A 12,853-nucleotide genomic window follows, 5' to 3' on the forward strand; every position below is an offset into this window, starting at 1 on the left:
ACCCGGAGGTCCCGGGTTCAAATTCCGGTGAGGACATATCACAAAATCACTTTGTGATCCTTAGTATGGTTTATAAGACATTACAGGCTGATCACCAGATTGTCTGAAAGTTAGATGATCCGTGCTTCGGAAGGCACGTTAAGCCGTTGGTCCCGGTTACTACTTACATCAAGTAGTTGTTACATGAGCTCTGTCAGGGGCCTTTGGCGGCTCAACAGTAAGGCTGACACCTTAGTTACAGTGGGTTGATGAGGTGGGTAATCCACCTCACACCCCACACGATGGAAGAACCTATAGAGTTGGTTTTCAGATATACGTAATTAAATTAACGATGTTAAGTTCTCTTATTGCAAGTGTCCTAAATATCAAATGTCTCCAAAGCACGACACCGGTGTTAGTTTCTGTCCCTCGAATAAGCGTAATTAAGACGTCTGGAGTTATCTAGAGAAAGAGGCTAAATTAGATCATTGTAACGTTTGTCTGCTTGTACTAATTTAAGCTATTCTGAGATCATTATTTATATACTTAAATAATAACTGTCAATGGGAGACATGATATTTCAATCGACCAATCAGCGCACAATTTCCGTAAACGCCGTCCAATTACGCGAGGGCGTCTTGGTATGCGCCAATTAGGTGTCGCTAGCGCACCTGGCTCACGATTCTTGGTGGTCACGCGCACTCCGATCGTAAATCCTTTTTCGATAAGCTCGGTAAAATGCGGGCCTTATTACAGTCATGATCAATGATCAACTCAATTCATGGCTTACTTATAATATAATAATAAGCCGAAACATGAGTAACGGTTCGGTGTAAGGTAACATGAAATCGGTTGCCTAGTAAAACCATGAAGTAATTTCGCATGCCACGAGTCGGGTAGGAAATAGAGTCGAGTTACAATTTCTGGACATACTCCACATGGAATATACATATTTGCTGAAACCTAAGGTATCGTATTTGTATGTGCATGACTGCTCAAGTGCAAATGTAGAGATCGATTTCGTAGCGATGGCATTCTTTCCAAAATAAAAAGGTAAATTCATACTGAATTAAGTACGACTATATAATAAAATATATTTTTAAAATAAACAAAAGAAAGTAAATAATATATCACGGGAATTAACCTAAGGATTTGTTGACGCATGACGTTATCACCCTGCATCATTCCAATGGGAAATAGTAATATGTAGTAATATCCTTATTACTTATATAACAGTAGTAACTAGAGTAACATACCTAAGTACAGTCATGAGCAATATAATGTACCCACTTTAGGACCCTGTCGCACTAACATATTTGACATTTAGTGAGACTTACAGTTCAATTTGTCAAAAAAGTTAATGTGACATGGTACCAAAGTGTATACATATTAATGCTCGTGACCGTACATTATAATTATTTACATAGTAGCGATATTCCGTAACTGTAATGTAGGTATAAAGACACCCTGATCTGATATGACTCGTTTGTATTAAATTACTTGTCTAAAATGGTACTTATTTGTAAAAGATACGTGATATTTACGATGTCAACAAAAACCGAGGAAGTAAACAACAAAGAGGTGTCTTCTTCTTATCGTGTCGATGGCAAACTAAAGAGGTATCAATTATGGATGAGGGTTATAGGTGTCGAGACAAACCTCTGTGGTTTTACGGCACCATTCAAACTTATGAAAAGAAAAATAAGCAGCATAGTTTTACAATGGCTGCATTAGCCATTCCATTCTAAAAAACTCAAATGTGACGTGCGTTCATTAATTTGTTCTAATGTGGCTAATTCTACACGGCCAGTAGATATCCGAATACACTGATCTATCAGTGCTTATCATCGCTGACAATGTGATAACCTGGTTCTAAAACTATGCGCGGATTAAATGCATTACCTACCCACTTTCATACCTACATATTACCTATCTACGAATCGAATATTTACTGTGCTCAAATATTTGGTTATGGTTATGCCTATGGTATGGTTAGCCGGCTATACTCAGCAAGGCAGCATGACCCGAGTACGCTGGCCTAGTGTGCGATCTTGCCGGAAGCGCCGATTACCCGCCACTAATGAGGAAACAGTTACAGCGGCGGCCGTGTATCCTGTACTTACCAGTTTAGCCCTTTAGCACATCTAAGCGCGGCTATTTCTACTGTTGTACTGCGGGACTTTTTAGAACCAGAACTAAGTAGTCCTTTGATCGCATTTCTCACGATAGGTTTGATTTTCTTTACATTATTATAACATTGTTTTAAGTTTACGCGGTTATTTTCATAATTAAAACACATAATAACGGGTTCTTACCGCGTTTGAAATAGGGATATGAGACTGACGATATTTCGACACTAGAGTCTCATATCCCTATTTCAAACGCGGTAAAAACCCGTGATTATGTGTCTTAATTATTATTATAACATGCTTATATATATTTATGTTATGCCTATGATTGATTTTGCTATTAGTATGGATAATGCTCTACGTGTGCTCTACTATGCAGGTTTAGAGCGCTCATTTACCAACTTTATATTAGGCAATCATTATTATTGCAATGAATATAAAATTTTCTCAGTGTCTGTTGAAGGTACGAATAAAAAATAAAAAATACTTTATGTGCATGTGTTTCTCAAGTATAAGTATAAGATTTACGTCTTCTTCATAGGTCACTGAATTTACCATAATTCTTCCCAAAGCCGGAACTTACCTAGACACCCAATTAATATTCACGTTGACCCATTATAAGAAAGTTCCCATGATTAAGATTCCAGGGGTCCCTCGAACAGGTGTCTCTGATTAAGGTCAAGAAGTTCTCAGTGCGACGGGTGACCGCATCAACCCGACTTGGTTCCGCGCCGCGGACCGTGGATGGCCGTTGATAAGTGCTTTGTTTTTTCATTAATATAGAATTTCATGGTGAGAATATTACACTATGAGAGATGTGTAGATAGATATGGTATAATAGTATACTTACTATTTTTTCTAGTCCATCTGAAGCCCATAGTGTGATGAGTCATCAAAAAAACTGTTTTGGTTATGATATTGATACGGTACTGAGATAAATAAACTCCAAACATACAAATAACTCCGTTATAGAACACAACAAACATAGCGCTACGACGAAAAGGCTAATCAGACAAACATGCTATAGCAAATATCTCGATTAGCAAAGCGTCAATGTAAACAAACGGGAAAACCCTTTGTGCGTTGTCAAATTTGCGCGCGAAATGCCAAACAGTTGTCAATGGAGCGGCCAACAAAGAGTTCATTCATGGCGCACCTGTGCTGGGGCTATCCCCATTCCCCATCCCCGTCTCTACGTATCCCCACGTCCCCACACGTGGCAACATATGCAGGCTCACCTGGTAATCTCACCCCTGACTCCAAGCACATGCCAGGCGGCTGCGGCGACAGATGCTAAAATACGTTAATGCTGACATCGATTTTTATTGTTGTTCTAATCAAATGACTTTGGGAGAAAGATTTGTTCACTCGTCAAATCGAAGTGTACAAAAAATTCATAAAAAAGTAACGTACAAAGTAGCGACTTAATGATATATCTACAAACCAAGTAAGTATACACAATATGAGAGATCAGACAGGATCCTATGTTTCTTTTAATGATGAAAGTATTAAATTGATGAAACATTGTAGGTACTCTTTTATGTAATCTATGGCTTATATATTATTAAAAACAAATCTTTTGGAGCTAAAGCCATTTTAAATAGGAAGGTTATTATATTTTCTCAAATCAATTACCTGCTTAAGATATTATGGTTGTACCAAATTCTAAATTAAAGTAAACAAATTGAAACTTTAAAAGCATTCAAAACATGCAGTATTTACTTAATACAATGTAGTAGGCTCAAAAGCCCAATAGGTCCGACAATGACTTCAATAGGTATACAGTACAAAGAGTCGTTGACCTCACAGCTGTCAAAGTTGCGCGACATCTGCGCAAGCGCACAATCCGCATTGTTTGCTACTGTACTGTTATTATTATCGATCACGACCGCGAATCTAGTGCACATGGCTTATTGGTTTCTGTTCATGGTATTATTAGTTTTGTTGAGATTTTATTGAAAAATACAGTTACAGTGACAAGTTGTAAATATTTTCCAAAAACATTAGCTATCTCTTTTCCTCAAGGCGAACTTCAGTTAGACAAACATGTCTGTCTGCCTGATCACTTCATTTATGTATTAAAAGAAAGACAGTTCAACAAAGCGAAGAAAGACATCCTTTAAACTGTGCACCTGTGGCTGGTCATACAATCGGACCCATGGCGTTGCTTCCCATGACCCGGTTTCTGGATGAGCGCCCGTGGGAAGGATATCCGCGAGACGTGGCTTTCCCCGACTTTGCTCCATTTGTACACCCATCCTACCGTGTAATCGATACAATAAATCATAGCCAATCATCATCGGAAGTCAATTTGTTTGTTTCTCTATTGTCAGCGTACAACTCAGGGAAGAGATTTGGCGTGTAATTATGTTAGTATAACAAGTGTAACTTTTATTAAATAGAAATATATTTTTAACATTATCAATTATAACAAAGCAGTACGTTTTGGCGCTAACCACAGACTGAGAATCCTCAAGTTGACAGTTCAAAGCATCTAACGTCAGACGAGAGGATACGTTTACAGAGTGAGTTACTAATTTTTTAAATTTACAATAATTATAACAATTTATATAACTAGGTATTTGTACATTCAATTATTATAATATTATTACAGGAATAATTGGAACAAACATATAGATAATATTTCAGTATACAAGCACAACTGTAATAGACACTAAGGTTATTTGTAACCGTTTATATAGCCCTTATCACGAAGATCGTAACACTATTAATCCAGTTTTGAGTAAGTTTATTTTAGATATTTTTGTAGACAAATGAGCTATTATACTGTAGACGAATTTAAAAGATAAGTTTTAATTTTAATACAAACTTCCTCTCTTCCCTTCAAAGTTGATGTGCCCTACAGGGTCCATGTTTTAGTTCCTATGCCTATGTACTACATGGAATGCAATAAATAATTGAGTACTGAGTACTTTCCCGGCTTTTTAGTGCAGCTTATATTAATTGAATCGTCTTTAGTTGACTACGAGGGATCACCACCCACCACCCACATTTATGGTGAACAATAAATAATAATAATAATAATATAACGTTTATTTCAGACCAACACAAATATGTATAACAGTCCATAGATTATTAGTAGGTTAATAACAATTGTGCTTAATAAACTATGTTAGTATTGTTAATTTAAAATCTAATTATTTACTTATTTTATCTTATTTACTATACCCATAGCTACTTCGACCCAGTGCCGTTGGATTAAGCAGTCCGGTCTAGCAGCAATCATTTTCAGGATACCGTTGGTGCTGTTTCGTAGGCGCTGCAGCAGAGACCAGGCATTCCTACGAATTATGGCGTGAAAGCCATCTATAAAAAAAGTACTTATAAAAAAGTAGGTACATGGAATGATAGAAACTAAAGTTTATGAACTTATGAGAAAATGGTTCAGGCTCTTGTCATCCTGTCTGCAAGAAAATAATGAAGTAGGTAATAAGTACCTACTTTAAGTATGTGTTAGAATAAAGACCTATGCTAATTGAACTGATGCTAGAAATCTTTATAGAATAATTTATACTAATAAGCTTAAATCAGAATTAGACAGTGTTGGTACGGTTTACGAGCCACAAAAAGCGAATCTATTTATTTGAGCATCCATTTACTACTGACTAACAACCTGATTCGTTACTTGTTACTACAGCGCTGCTCTGTAACGTTGTTTTATCAGTTAAAACGCCATCAGGCGCCTGACAGCGTAAATGTGTTTTCAGTATAAACATACTGAAGAAAATTAACCGTGGATACAGTTGTATAGACTGACGAGATATGTATGGAACGAAGTTTAGTATAGCGTTTTGTACTTAACGTTCGAGAATGCATATATTTAAGTAATTTAAATTATTTTAAGTGACCCAACACAGCGGAGTAACAGCCTCTGTGGTCTAGTGGTTAGAGCATTAAGCTCATGATCTGGAGGTCCGGGTTCGATTCCCGATGGGGATATTGTCGAAATAACTTTAAGAGACGGTCCTTTGTTTGGTAAGCACATTGCAGTTTTGAATCACCGAAAAAGTAAGATGATTCCGTACTTCGGAAGGCACCTTAAGCCGGTGGTCCCGGGCTACTAGCCCAAACGCATCCACCAACCCGCAGTGGAGCAGCGTGGGGAACTATGTTCCATATCCCCTCCTTATCCATCGCCCTTCCTTTTTGGTTGATCGAGGGAAGGCATGCACCCAGCAGTGGGACGTATATAGGCTGTTGATGTTATGTTATGTATGTTAAAAGTATGTCAACCTATTTGTTTTAAAACCATATACAATTTCATTTGTATTAATTAGGGCATTAGATAGTATATTGATAAATAAGTATGTTATGTACTATGTTAAAAGTATGTCAACCTATGTGTTTTAAAGCCATATATGTAGAATTTCATGTGGTAGGTAGGTATAATAATAAAGTAGTACAGCGAGGTGGAAGGGATCAACATTACAGTGTAGCTTAATTATTTACGTTTACATAAACCATTTCCATTGCAACAAGTTCATGCGATCTAAACTAATTAAGTTATTAAGACTCCCTCCCATAAGACTCTCTGTGGCGAATGTATCAACGGCAGGCGTGATGCACGTGAAAATCGTTTGTTCGGATCGTTGTCTTGCTTGAGCATGTATTAATAGAGGCCTGCTCGAATCACAGGCGGTGCGTCGATGTGTGGTGCCTTGTGTGGAAACCAAACATATGAACAAAACCTGAAAATGTAAATTATACCCCTCCTCCTTGAAATAAAGAATGCTCTTTATTGGATAATTGTTTAATTGGTTAACTCGCGATTATTAGAGCTTTTCGTTGCAATCTAAATTTTTAATTAAAAATATTTTTATTTGTAGCTTTTTGTTCTGGAAACAATTCGTACTACCAACGAAGCTTTTTTTTTCAGCGCTCAGTAAGCGTATGTTTTTGACATGACTTATTGTAGATTTGCCTCGGCTGGCATTACCTGCTCGGCTGGACGTAAATTCATGTAGGATCAATGTTTATTATCTTCTTCTATCGTGTGGGTTGTGAGGTAGTTTACCAACTCGTAGTGTCAGGGTTACTGCTGAGCCGCAAAGGCCCCTGACATGGCTCATGTAACGACTACTTATTAGTAAGAAGTAACCGGGACCAACAGCTTAACGTGCCTTCCGAAGCACAGATCATTTTACTTTCGGACAATTAGGTGATCACCCTGTTTATTAATGTTTATTATAATAGTGAATACTTGTGTGCTTAATTACCTATACGCATTATTACCTAGGACGACTGTAATGCCGTCATAATAGTTGATATCTACAATTACTACATTATAGTTTACCTAATACGCATAACAATATACGCCTCCAAGAAAGACATAAAGAATTCAAAACTTTAAACACGAATATGTCACGATATAAGTCATAACAAAATAATGACCTATCTGTGTTTAAATAATAAGTACATAGAACAATAGCATTATGTACTTTACCCTCACAGCAGCGTTAGTTTTACATAAAATATTACTTATTATTACAATAATTATTTATTTCTTTAAATGCAAAATGTGAAAATTATAAGTCGACCTTTACAAGTTAATTAATTATGGTTAAGAAACTAATATACCTAAGATACTGTGTTGCCCACCCATTAGGAAAACAGGCGTGTGATATATAAATAGGTACGGACATCAAAATATATAAGCAGTTGACAGCCAACAATATTGCCGAGATATCATTTGTTTTCCTGTAAGTATTATTTTGTTTTCGAACTTCATTGCATTATTTCGTTGAAAATGACAAGAGGATTACATAGGCATTTATAACGAAAATATTACGAAAGACACATGTAGATTGTACAGTCATGAGCAATATAATGTACCCACTTTAGGACTCTGTCGCACTAACATATTTGACATTTAGCGAGACTTACAGTTCAATTTGTCAAAAAAGTTAATATGACATGGTACCAAAGTGTATACATATTAATTCTTGTGACCTTACATATATGCAAAACCTTTATAACCAAACATGTAGTTACTTCAACCGATCTTACAGTACGTATACGCATTCGGTTTTGTCGTTGAGCTGCGCAAGCGCCGCATCACCTGCACAGCTTCCCACGATGAGTCACAACACGTTTGCGGTATCGGACAAGTCATTATGTGATTAATATAATGCTTTAGCTTCAATTTTACGAGGAAATTGAGGTCTGCATTGCATACCTTTCAACCAATTCATGAGTCTGCAAGAAGTTGAGAACTGGAAGTATGTGTCGACGATACGCTCGAAATTACTATATGGAACTTAAAAATAAGATGAAAACAAATAAAAAGTAGCTACATAGTTAAATTGGCTGTACGACCTTCTCCGATAAAGAATGTTGCACAAATATATTTATCTTATCGTATTTACCCAACTGTAATAAATTAAACTGCTCGTTGATATCTAGACATGAATTATAAATTGCCAACTGTTATAAAAAAACGTGCGCCGAGTGATGTCGATATATCGGTGTTGTCTCGCCAGCCTCCATAGCTCAGGGGTTAGAGCGCTGGTCTAGTAAACCAGAGGTCGAGAGTTCAAATCTCTCTGGAGGCAATTTTTATATTAGCTAACATTATGCATATTATATTGCTAATAGAAAGTAAAATTTAATTAGCCAATCAAATTAGCGGACACAGGTGTATTTAAATGAAATTCAAATAACAAGAAAATAAGGAAGCTATTAACGTAAAACTTTATTATGTTTGAGGTAATATTCATTTTAAAATTTTATCATAAAATTTGCATTGACTCCGTTTAATGTGGCATTGCTTTTGATGCGAAAAATGACACTTTCCAAGATGCAAATATATGTATACGTATGATGGAATATTTTATAAAATATAGGCAGTTATATGACTATCAGCCGCAGCTATGGGAAACAATTAGTTTCATATACTTAAAAGACTGGTCGGGATCAACAAAAAGTTTTATTTTACAAGTCTCTGCATACACCTGCTTTGGTTCCCACGATCTTATGTTTTAATACGTCGATCATAATTATGGGAACACTTACTATTTTCACAGATTGAATGTAAACTTACGATTCAATAGTAGAAACGAATTGTATACTTCCTCATTAGAAATTTTCATAATACTTACTTATTGCATTTCTATCAATGACATGCGTACATTATATAGGAATGCGACATTCTATATCCTTAAGGATACACCAATCAGAACTTAGAAACATTTCTTGTTTGTTTAAATAAGTGGAATTTTATAAGCTACTGCATTATTGATAGGTGGGTTGTTCAATAACTCACTTCAGGAAGGTGGAGATTCTTAATTTCATGCATAAGTTATTAGAATATGTATTTTTTGTTTTTCAAAGTGTGGTCTTTGTAACGACTCTATTCAATTTGGTTGCCGTCAATACATCAGTTGTAGCAATATTATTTTTACATTGCATGAAATAGTTTTGAATTTAATTTATTCAGTTTTCAATTGTTATTATTTTTGTAATCTTTAGTTATTTTATGTATTAAGTACCTTTTATAGTTATTTATTTAAATATTTTATTGGTTATTTTCATATTAGAGAATAGAGATAAGAATCGCGCAATAAGTAAGCGCGGTATGCGCAAGCGCGGGAGCTGGTAGAGATTTCCCGAGGCACTCGCGCGCACCTGTCCCGCGTTCCCACACGTTTGTTACACAATAAATGTGTTTTTTATTCATTCGCAATAGGTTTCCTTTATACCGGATGCTGCTAATATTGGCGGTGTTAACGAGAGCAACATTTATTTTATGGTCGCGTCGGTTCGCGCTTAAATTGTTACTGATTTACATTTATCGATTTTCTTGATAGAAAGCCATTTACCTATCTGTCTATCTTGTTCACGTTGACGCCGTCCAAGAGTACTCGTGATACGGAGATAATATTGAAAGCTCTCTGCAATTTCCAAGTTATTATTCCCTAACTTGTTCTGTTTTTTATATCCTTTAACGCACTTACGAAGTAATAAAACCGATCTTGATTTTCCACTTTTCGGTCTCATGATAGTAATTAGCAATTTCCGTCGGTTGACGCGACCAAATCTGCTGGATCCTGTTTAAGAAGTTGTCCTGCTAAGAACAAGGCGTAGGTAATTGTCATCGAGTCGATAAGTACGGTGAATCAGATCGCTACACCTGTCCGCATTTCCCACGCCCGATGATTGAGCCTCACTCACTTAATATGCGTGCGCGCAGGTTATGCGTTTTAGATAGGTATACTGACAACTTCTTACTGTACAGTGACAATTGAAGGGAAGAAATGAAAATAAACATATTCGTAATATGAATACTACCGTCGATGGTGAATATTAACTTATTCATTAAATATATGATTAACTATTTGGGTACTTCCTCAAGTAGATAGTGATGAAGTTGCTGAAATACGATACTTTACGAGTACAAGCGTATTTTTAACCGACTACGGCAAAGCCAAAACGATGGGTTATTGTTTTAGCAGTCTATGTATGTATTTTATATGTCACGTTCCAGAATTAGCTCCTAAATTATATCTAATTATTTCCTTAAGATATTTTCCTGTTTCACATAATAATTATACTTTAGTATCTACCACATTTCAATACAGGATATTAATAAGCTGTTTACGTTATAAATATTGAAATATAATGATGTACAAACAACTCATATTTGTATGATATCGTCATAATAAAACAGCGTCCGCCGTCACCGGTTCAGAGACGGGTTTTTGCGAGGATCATGCGTGTACGCACTTAAAAAGTTAATTACGCTTGAAGAGAATGACCCTGATTACAACGACTTATCGTGTTCATCTACGACAGATTTTTCCGCGGTTTATAATAAGATCCGTGAAGGCAGAAATATAAGGCACGACAGGCACAGGCTCTTGCGCCTAAGGAAAATGTGCAACGTACTTACCTATCAGGAGATTGTTTATTATGCGATATTTGATTATTAGGTACGGTTCCTTAATACGTTTTTTTTTAACACTGGAACGGATATGCTGGTAGATATCATCATCATCATCGCGTCCAAGCCGTGTCCGGTGACGGCGACTCCTAAATGTCTATCCCAGGTCGTTGTTATGATAGGCTCTAATGTGGCTAGCAAAACCGAACTTCGATTTGAAGGTTCGGCCACATGGCGCACAGAATAACTGGCCAGCAGAATATAGACGGTTGATATAATATATGTGTATAGAAAAAGTCTAGCGAGCAAATGCGCGTTTTCACCACTCTCCGAAATTTGCTCACTATTACATAATAATGTATATCGTTACCCAGTCAACAAACCGGCCAAGTAGTTAATGCCATCTGCGGCAAATCTACAATAAGTCACGTCAAAAAAAAAACCGAGTCAACATTCAAGTTTAGATTAGACATGGTCTATTTGTCTCGCAAAATGAATTATCATTGTCATTATCAACTATGCTGTTTAATACAAATTATCTTCTGGCTTGTGTTGTCGTTCTCCAGCTTAATATACAATTGAGGTTACTATCGTGGGTGGTTGTAGCGGAACTATCCAGGTCGAAAGGCCAACGCACTAAAGGCTAAATGCCGCTCATTTCGACCAAGGCACAAGGAAGTATATCGTCGTCGGTTCATAAGTCAGGGAGGCTTGATTTACTTGTAAGATTGTATGGTACTTACTTGTAAGTTGGCATGATTTACTTGTAATGGTACTTACTTGTAAGAACGCTAGTTTCGAGACATAGATTATCGTTGAAGAATGGAAAGCACCAATATGGTATTTAATACTGGGGGGTTAAAAAGGCCACGTCAGTAATTCATCTAGAAAAGCAATATTGCTATTCGACATTTGTTTGCATTGCGCATTTATTTTTGTCAGCGCAAATGTCAAATTGCAATATTTCTTTTTTAGAGGAATCGCTTCGATGTGGCCTTTTTAACCCCCTGATGTGTATTGTGTTCGGATAAGTAGGAAAGTAAAATAAAATAAAATGTTAAGCTTTAGTATGATTACGTTCACGTTGACACGTTGTTATTTATCACGTTGTCTAACAGAAAGCTCGGCACGGTCACGAGTACTAATATGTATACACTTTGAAACCATTTCACATTAACTTTGTTGACAAATTAAACCGTAAGTCTCATTAAATGTCAAACATGATAGTGCGACAGGGTTCTAAAGTGGGTACATCATATTGCTCATGACTGTACTTACTTAGTTCATCTTGCGATGGATGTACCTCTGACTAATCCAATTGGGATAAAGTTGTCTTATGTTTGTTATGTTGTAGTAAAATTAAGGCTCTTTTCTTTGTTTACCGGTTTATTTATTTATTTATTTATTTATTTATTTATTTATTTATTTATTTATTTATTTATTTATTTATTTATTTATTTATTTATTTATTTATTTATTTATTTATTTATTTACTCGAAAGCGAATTTAAATGTTCACTTCATTTACAGAAAATTAAATGACATAGCAGTGAGGTAGTGATACGTTCAGTTCGGTTATTACTAGTAATAAACATAATGGCTGCCGTCAATAAATGATCTTGTTTATTAATAAAGTTAAGATCCGATCGCAACGGGACCTTGACTGCGACTTGTTCAGACTTGGTGCGACTTGTACCAACTTGGTTGCAATTGGATAACCACTTTAGCGACATTGTCCTTTTGTTGTGGCCTGCAGGTGCGTGCTGACGTCACGCGACGCGGTAAAGAACCGTACAGTGAGGCCACTTGTGCTCACTTACGCATGAGTCTGGAGATAATGGTTTCCG

General features: G+C 36.3%; 1 non-coding gene across 1 annotated transcript; it reads left to right on the forward strand.

The window, feature by feature from the left end:
* The first annotated feature begins 8,607 nt into the window (after window positions 1-8,607).
* Window positions 8,608-8,680, forward strand: Trnat-agu (transfer RNA threonine (anticodon AGU)). Its single transcript has one exon. It is a non-coding gene; the product is annotated as a tRNA-Thr (tRNA).
* Window positions 8,681-12,853: the final 4,173 nt, after the last annotated feature.

The sequence above is a fragment of the Pectinophora gossypiella genome, chromosome 14 (assembly GCF_024362695.1).
Source record: "Pectinophora gossypiella chromosome 14, ilPecGoss1.1, whole genome shotgun sequence".
In the NCBI taxonomy this organism is placed as follows: domain Eukaryota; kingdom Metazoa; phylum Arthropoda; class Insecta; order Lepidoptera; family Gelechiidae; genus Pectinophora; species Pectinophora gossypiella.